Source organism: Galeopterus variegatus, unplaced genomic scaffold (assembly GCF_000696425.1).
Source record: "Galeopterus variegatus unplaced genomic scaffold, G_variegatus-3.0.2 Scaffold18532, whole genome shotgun sequence".
NCBI classification, from domain to species: Eukaryota; Metazoa; Chordata; class Mammalia; order Dermoptera; family Cynocephalidae; genus Galeopterus; species Galeopterus variegatus.
Genome location: NW_007744643.1, coordinates 6,358 through 14,979, shown reverse-complemented (window position 1 = coordinate 14,979; position 8,622 = coordinate 6,358). Strand labels below are relative to the sequence as shown.

General features: G+C 46.0%; 1 long non-coding RNA gene across 1 annotated transcript; it reads left to right on the top strand.

Moving 5' to 3' along the window:
- Positions 1 to 2,168: 2,168 nt before the first annotated feature.
- Positions 2,169 to 5,277, top strand: LOC103582927. The gene is made up of 3 exons (XR_549809.1): positions 2,169 to 2,827; positions 4,339 to 4,440; positions 5,020 to 5,277. It is a non-coding gene; the product is annotated as an uncharacterized LOC103582927 (long non-coding RNA).
- Positions 5,278 to 8,622: the final 3,345 nt, after the last annotated feature.

The window sequence follows — 8,622 nt, the reverse complement described above, 5'->3', positions numbered from 1 at the left end:
TGCGTGCACGTGCGTGTGTGCATGCGTGCGCGTGTGTGGCGTGTGCGTGCGTGCGCGTGAGTGTGGCGTGCGCGTACACGGGAGCAGGATGGGCTGCTAAGAGTCTTCTTTGGAGAAATGCCCATTCAAATACTTTGCACATTTTAAAAATTAGATTATTTGTTTTTTTATTATCGAGTTGTAAAAAGTTCTTAATATATATTCTGGATACTAAATGCATCAGATATACGATTTGTTAATATTTTCTCCTATTTTGTGGGTTGTCTTTTTTGGGGGGGGAGTGGGGGTTGGTTGGTATGGGGATCCAAACACTTGACCTTGGTGTTATTTATTCCCTTGATAGTGTCCTTTGATGTACCAAAGTTTTTAATTTTGGTGAGGCCCAATTTATCTATTTTTTATGTGATTTCCTGGGTTTTTGGTGTTATAAATAACGAATTACTGCCTAATCCAAGGTCCTGAAGATTTTCACCTGTTTTCTTCTTAGAGTTTTATAATTTTAGCTCTGATATTTAGGTTTTTTAAGAGCATTTTGAGTTAATTGTAGTATATAGTGTGAGGTAGGGGTCTAACACCATTCTTTTGCATGGCTGTCCAGTTGTCCCAAGACCGTTTGTTGAAAAGGCTATTCTTTCCCCCACTAAATTATCATGGAAACTTTGTCAAATATCAATCGGCCATAAATGTAAGGATTTACTTCTGGATTCTCATTTCTATTACATCAATCTACATGTCTGTTGTGATGCCAGCACCACATTTTCTTGATTATTGTAGCTTTGTAGTAAGTTTTGAAATCGAGAAGTGCTAGTCCTCCAATGTTGGTTTTCTTTTTTTGAGATTGTTTTGGCTGTACTGGGTTCCTTGCATTTCCATGTAAATTTTAGGATCAGTTTGTCAATTTCTGAAAAAAAGTCAGCATCAGTTGGGGTACTATTGCTGTCTCAATTACTATTAATTATCCAGTCTTCCAATCCATGAACATGGAATGTCTTTCCATTAATTCAGTTGTTCGTTACTTTCTTTTAGTGATCTTTTGTAGTTTTCATTGTACAAGTCTTGCACTTCTTTGTACGAGTTTATTCCTAAGAATTTTATTCTTTTTGATACTATTGTAAATGTAATTTTTAAAATTTCATTTTTAGATTATTCGTTGCTGGGCCGAGCCCGTGGCGCACTCGGGAGAGTGCGGCGCTGGGAGCACAGTGGCACTCCCACCGCAGGTTCGGATCCTATATAGGGATGACTGCTGCATTCACAGCACTCACTGGCTGAGCGCGGTGCGGCCGGTCTCATAAAGGACAAAAAAAAAAAAAGATACTTGAAATGATTAGGGGCCGGCCCGGTGGCGCACTGGATAGTGTGNTTGGCAAGATACGTGCTGCTGGTGACTTTACAAGACCGTGTCAGGGGCAGGTGGGGACCGAGGCCGCCGGAGGGGCGTTGAGGCGAGGGAGGAATTTCACTGCAGAGGGGAACAGGGACAGAGCGCGGAGGGGACGTGGGACTGGGGACACCTCCCGTTCTCCGCTTTCATCTTCCAGGGGGGAAGGAACGCGGCACACGTGCGAGCTCGTGGGGGACGATCCCGAGCAAGGGAGGGCGCGGGTGCGGGCTGAGGGCGCCTGCGCGGGGCAAGGCTCCAGCCGTGCGTGCGCGTACGTGTGCGTGCGCGTGTATGCACGTGCAAGGGCGTCGGCGTGCATGTGTGTATCTGCGTGTGCGTGCGTGCATACGCGTGCGTGTGTGCGTGCACGTGTGTATCTGCGTGTCCGTGCATACGCGTGCGTGTGTGCGTGCGCGTGAGTGTGGCGTGTGCGTGCGTGCGCGTGAGTGTGGCGTGTGCGCGCGCGCGCGCGAGTGTGGCGTGCGCGTACACAGGAGCAGGACGGGCTGCTAAGAGGCTGGGACTGCGAGGCAGGAGGAGGCACGGACGGCAGGAGCGTGTGCCGAGCGCGGGCCCGCCGCCGGTAGGAAGCGGGAAGGGGGCGAGCTCGGCCGAGGGCAGGTGTCCCCAAAGAGAGCGGTGCAGGCCGTGGGACATGAAGACCCCGCACGTGAGAGGGCCGCGGGGCAAACGGACGGTCCAGGCCCTGTCACCACGCGGGCGGAGGGAACGTCCAGAGGAGAGGCTGGGAATACGGGGGATGTTCTGTGACACCATGACTGGCCTCGGGGGATGTTCTGTGACGCCATGACTGGCCTCGGGGGATGTGCTGTGACGCCATGACTGGTCTCGGGGGATGTGCTGTGACGCCATGACTGGCTTAGCAGAACTTGGGGTCGGGAAGAGGTGGACATTTGGGTCATATTAGGGAGTGTTTTGAGCCATATGGAGATCACATTGGTGTGGTCTAGACCAGGAAGGCCAGGAGCACTTTCTCAAGGAGTCGGGCAAATGGGACCCCCAGCTAAACCCAGGAGCCATGGACTGGACCCCAAGATGAGCCGAGGCTGTAATATCATCACCAAGGAAGAAACTCATTGAACCTGCTGTTCTCTGCCCAACTCGTGGGGGGCTGGCCTGGTTGGGGGGAGCCTTTCTTTGTGGAGGTGCCTAAAGAGCACTGTGTTTAACTCTTCCGTCCTGTCTCAGATGTCAGCTTGATGGACACGCGTTCACAGCAGCGTTGGTCACTGTAGCCGAAAGGTGGAAGCGACCCAAGACGGACGAATGGATAGACAGGATGCGGTATCTCCGTGCAATGGGATACTATCCACCCTTCCAAAGAAAGGAAATTCTACAACAGGGTGAACCTTGAGGACATTACACTAAGTGATATAAGCCACCTGCAAAAGGACGAACACTGTGTGCTTCCACTTATATGAGGTATCTAGCGTGGTCAAGTCCATAAGACAGAAAACAAAATGGTGGTTGCCAGGGGCTGGGGGAAGGGAATGGGACAGAGATTCCATTTTGCAAGATTATTTGAGATGGATGTTGGTAATGGCTGCACAACAGTGTGAATGTACTCAGTAAAAATGGTTAAGATGTTAAAAACAAGAAATCAGCTTGGGGAAACTGAGGCCTTGTGGCCACACAGTTGGCACAAATTTGCAGCATTGGACCAGGTGTTTCCTGACCCCATGCTCTGCCACAGGCTCTGCTGGGTGAGGAGGAATCTGATGGTGGTGACTGAAGACAGTGCTCTCAGTGCCTCTCAGGAAGAACTTCTGCTTACTCATCTGCCACACTCAGATCTTCCACGGAGACATTTGAATCCCCAAAGGTGGTGATTTTCTTCAGGTGGAGCAGGGCACCGTGGGCACTTAGCTGCTCTCTGGCCTCAGCCATAAGCTGAAATGCTCCCAAACAGCAGGCTCCAGGCATTATGGTTATTTCCTGACCTCAACCTCAAGTGCCAAATCTCAAAACTATCATTAAAATATCCATATTTTTTCATCTAGAGAAAATAGTGTCTGTTAAACTCCGTAAACACCTGAGTGTTTGTTCAGCACGGGCTGCCTGACAGAGCTTGTTTGGAACTTGACAAGTGAGTCTACGCTCCCCAGGAAGAACGAAGCTGAGAAAACTTGGAATAAGAATAATGAAGGAGGATGCACCCTGCTGGATATCAAAACACACTATAAAGATGCAGTGCTTTTCAAAGCATAGGACCAGCAAAGGAAGAGAGAGAAAACATAGACCCGTGAATCAGAACAGAGTGCAGAAACGCCAGGCTATGTATGGGACTTAAGTCTCTGACCAAGGAGGCATTGGGATCCTGGGGACAGGGTGGACCATGCACCACAGCAGCCAGGCACTTTCCTGTCGGCTGGGGGAAGACACTGTAAATTAGATTCCTACTCTTCAAATAGGAGACAAAACCTAGAAGCCATAAATGGAAGAGATGGACTGATATGCTTAACTATATAAAAATAAAACACTTCTGTATGACAAATGACATCAAAAACAGACTGGGGGGAAATATAGATTGGGAAAATTATCTGTAATACATAGCAAGTAACGTACAGTACTCACTGTGTAATAAATAATATGCAAAGAGCTCCTAAAAACGGTTAAGACAAACAATCCAGTCAAAAAAAATGGATTAACAGGCAATTTTAAAAATGAAATGCAAAGTATTTAGAGAAGCTTAACTTCATTAGAAATTAATGTAAAATAAAACAACAATGATACATCTATTTGGCCTATCAGATTGGAATTAATAAAAAATATTGATAATATTCTGTTTTAGCAAAATTATGCAGAAATGGGGACTCATACACTGTTGCTGAAGGGATAAATGAGTGGTATCTTTCTGGAGATGTTACTATGTTACATGTTAGCATAAGAATGTTAAATATATAAGCCTTTTGACACAGCATTTCCACTTCCAGAAATTTGCCCCAGAGAAGGGCTCGTGGATGTTCAGAAAGAGCAAAAGTCTGAAACATCAACACAATGGAAATAAGCTAGAAATTTCCATGAAGAGAATAGAGGTAAGAAAATCGTGGTGGATTGTCTGGAAGGCAAGGCACCCACAAGAAAGTTTGGGGCAAAGATGCTCCTAGAAAGATGTCCACACGATGCAGTTAAAACACAAAGGTTTCTTGAGTGTGTGGATAGAATAAGTCTACTTTTCTTTTTAAAATCCTAAAATTTATTTGTAAATATTTGTATATTTACCAAAGCAGATGCTCAATGTCACTAGTTCCAGCTTGCATGCCTTTTACACATTTTAACAGTAGAATCTTTGATTCTGTAACATATGGTGTTATGTTTGTATAAGTACAGAAAAATATCAAGCAATATCAAGAGTGATTAGGCAGGTTGGGAATGGGCACTGTTACTACCTTACACATCTCTGTGGGTTTAAATTTGCACTATGAGCACATATCATTTTTGCAATATGTGAAAACAGAACATGAACAGAGATACTAGACTTGGCCTTGGCTAGCAGCACGATTCCATCCTGAGTCCCGGGAAGACCAGTTTTACTTTCCCTCCCTGGACAACCTTTATTCTTAAGTGGGTGATAATTCTCCTTTATTATTTTTTCATCTTCCCCACAATGTGAGCCGTCACTCAAGACGACAGGGAGAGCAGAGCCTGAGCTGAGTGGAGCCTCAACTTCCCCGGCTGCCCACACCCAGAGGCTGGAGCAGATGCTGGCTGCTGGCCGGCTGTGTTCTGTTGGGTTTCCTGCGACTGATGCAGCATTTAGGATTTCTGTCCTGGACTCTGATTAACAGGAGATTGGAGAGGAGAGAGATCTCAAAGGTCATTGGTTTCATCTTCCTCACTTCATGACAGAGGAAACAATACTCAAAGAGGTGAAGTGGTGGTCCCAGTCATGGAGGGGGAGCTGGGCCTGCCCTGGAGGCTGACTTACCAGATCTCAGCCATTGTCCCCTTCCATCTGAATGGATGGGCCCAAGATTTCTTTGACCCAAACATTTGGGTAGCTCTGAATTCTTTAGGATGCTTTGCTGGAAGTCCCAGCAAACATGGGCAACAGAGGCTTATACCACAGGAATGTTTAGTGTTATCGATCAGAAGTCCAGAGAGGGATGTTCTTGGGGCTGGTTGGTCTGTTCAGAGATGTGGTCGTGGACACAGGCTCTTCCCCCATAATGCTTAAATTGCCAAAAAGTTTTGCATACTTTAGTGAATGTAATTTTTAAAACAGAATCTCCATGCCTCCAGAAGGTAAATTAGTGATTTTGAAAGTGCTTAGTCATGTGATGACTAAAAATCCTAAAAGTCCTTGACACATTTTTATATAAGTAAAGTTCAAATAAAGGGCATAAACACAACCTAGAAGGAAAAGAAAAATAGGCCTCAGAGGGAGGCATATTTCTTGGCAAGAAAATGTAACTGATCCTATTTCCCTTTTAGCATTCGGATTTGAATCCAAACTTCCTATGACTCCCATATCTGCTTCTGAACTCTACCCGTAATAACTTCGTATAGCATACATTATACGAAGTTATACGACCACAGGAATGTTTAGTGTTATCGATCAGAAGTCCAGAGAGGGATGTTCTTGGGGCTGGTTGGTCTGTTCAGAGATGTGGTCGTGGACACAGGCTCTTCCCCCATCACCTTCAGTGTGTGGTTTTCACCTCATATTTGGCACCTCACGGCTGCAGGGTGGCTGCCATAGCTGAGGTGTCATGCTTTCATATAGCAGCGTCCAAAGCAGAAAGGGGAGGAGGTGATCCAAACCTCCCAGTGTCATTCCCCTAACATGCCATTGGCCAGAACTAGTCACATGCCCAACTCTTAGACCAATCACTGGCAAAGGGGAGAGGGATTGTCTGATTGGCTTAGACCCATCGTGACTCATGGCTTATTACTGCCAACCCATGAACAACACCGGGATTCTGTTAGCAACCACGCAGGGGAGATTACTGGTGGAGAGCCACACAGCAGTGCTGCACAGGTTCCTTATTCTTGGTAGTGACAGTACTGAGAAGTTGGCCTGAGGTAATGTCTCACATTTCTCATGGGAGCAGTGAAGTAAAGGTTGTACATTTGAATAAATGACTCAAAATATGTGGTGAAGAGCTGATTCATGGGTTCCCAAGTTTCTTTATGACTCCTTCAGCCACCTCAGCTGATGTGTTTTGCATGCTGGTGAAAAATGACATTTTCCACCTGAGGCCTCTGAAATTAGCTACAGAAACAAGTGCATCATTTCAAATGAAGGATAGGGACATTGTAACAATGGACTTGTAGCTTAAACATTTGGTGGAAATCAAACAAGTTTTCCAGAGAAGAGACTGGTGGGCAGGAGGCTCACAGATGACAGGAGAGAGACAGCAATTGGTCAGCCCGGGGTCTGGACGGTGACTTTCAGGCACAGTGACGTGGGACCACCTCATTCCCACCCCTCCATTCATTGAAGGAAAGACAGCTGAGTTGGAGGTGTGTGCTGGGCCAAATACAGAGCAGAAGGAGCAGAATTCTGCACAGTCTCAGGCCACACAGACAGGAAAGAGAAAAGGAGGGAGGCCGGGTGTCCAGATTCACTCTGTTATCTCACCTGGGACTTCACCCCCCCCCCGCCCCCGGACCTCGTGCTTCAACCACTGGCCTCCGCCAAGGGCCTCTACCCAAGGTCAACTCCTAATCCTACTCCAGCAGCCTGGGGACCTTCAGTCCTCCCCAGCACCCCTTCATGTGTGAAGCGAGATCTGCTATCCTTAAAGGACGTCAACATTGGGTAGAAACAGCCTGTCTAAGAAAGACTTTAGTGGGCTGGCCGGTTAGCGCACTTGGAGAGTGTGATGCTGGTAACACCAAGATCGTGAGTTCAGATCCACTTACCAGCCAGCCACCAGAAAAAAAGAAAAAGACGTTAGTGTCCTTTTCCTAACCAAGTCTCCACGGGCAGTTCTGGCCCTGGAGTAGGCATGGATTGGGCATCCCCAGGAGGGGGAGCTGGAATGCAAACAGACCTGGTTTAAGACCCACCTCTGGAATCAAGATAGAAGAATAGATGGTCCCCAGCATCACCCTTTCCCACAATCAACCAATTTACAACTCCTGAAAAGCAATGACTGCCAAGCTGGGGCTGCTAGAGCTCAGAGGAAGAATCTACCATATGACCCAGCTATCCCACTGCTAGGAATATACCCAGAGGAATGGAAATCATCAAGTCGAAGGTATACCTGTTCCCCAATGTTCATCACAGCACTCTTTACAATAGCCAAGAGTTGGAACCAGCCCAAATGCCCATCATCGGATGAGTGGATATGGAAAATGTGATATATCTACACAACGGAATACTACTCAGCTATAAAAAAAGAATGAAATACTGCAATTTGCAATGACATGGACGGACCTAGAGAGAATTATATTAAGTGAAACAAGTCAGGCACAGAAAGAGAAATACCACATGTTCTCACTTATTGGTGGGAGCTAAAAATTAAAAATAAACTCTCACACACACACACACCGGGAGGGTGGGGGGAAGAAGACATAACAACTACAATTCCTTGAAGTTGATACGACAAGCAAACAGAAAGGACATTGTTGGGTGGGAGGGGGGAGGGAGGTTTCGGTAATGGGCCACAATAATCAACCACATTGAATATCGACAAAATAAAATTAAAAATAAAAATAAATAAATAAATAAATAAAAAGATCGCATATTATATGATTCCTTCTGTATGAAACATCCAAAATAGATAAATTCATAGACACAGAAAGCAGATTAGTGGTTGCCAGGGGCTGGGGGAGAGAGGGTTGGGGAGTGACAGTTTCTGGGGTTTCTTATTGTGGTGATGAAAATGTCTTGGAACTAGAGAGAGGTGGTAGTTGCATGACACTGTGAATGTGCTAAATGCCACTGAACTGTACACTTGGAAATGGCTATGTGTGTGTTATGTGAAATTTACCTCAAAAAATTCTATCATTTTTTTCTACAGTATCCTATTCTGTATCATGGTTGCAATATTCTGTATTACCTCTCTGAAGGTACGAGCTTTATTTTCCCTACAAACTCTGTTTCTTTCCAGTTGCTTTCCCATATAATGTCCTAAGTTGCTTGTTCACATTCAAGAGAAAAAGACAGGCTGAGGGAACGCTTGGTGGGGCTTTGAACCATGAGCTGCACTCTAGGTAATCTGCAGTCTTTGTGTGAGGGGGTGCTCCATGTTGAGCTCTTTTACCTG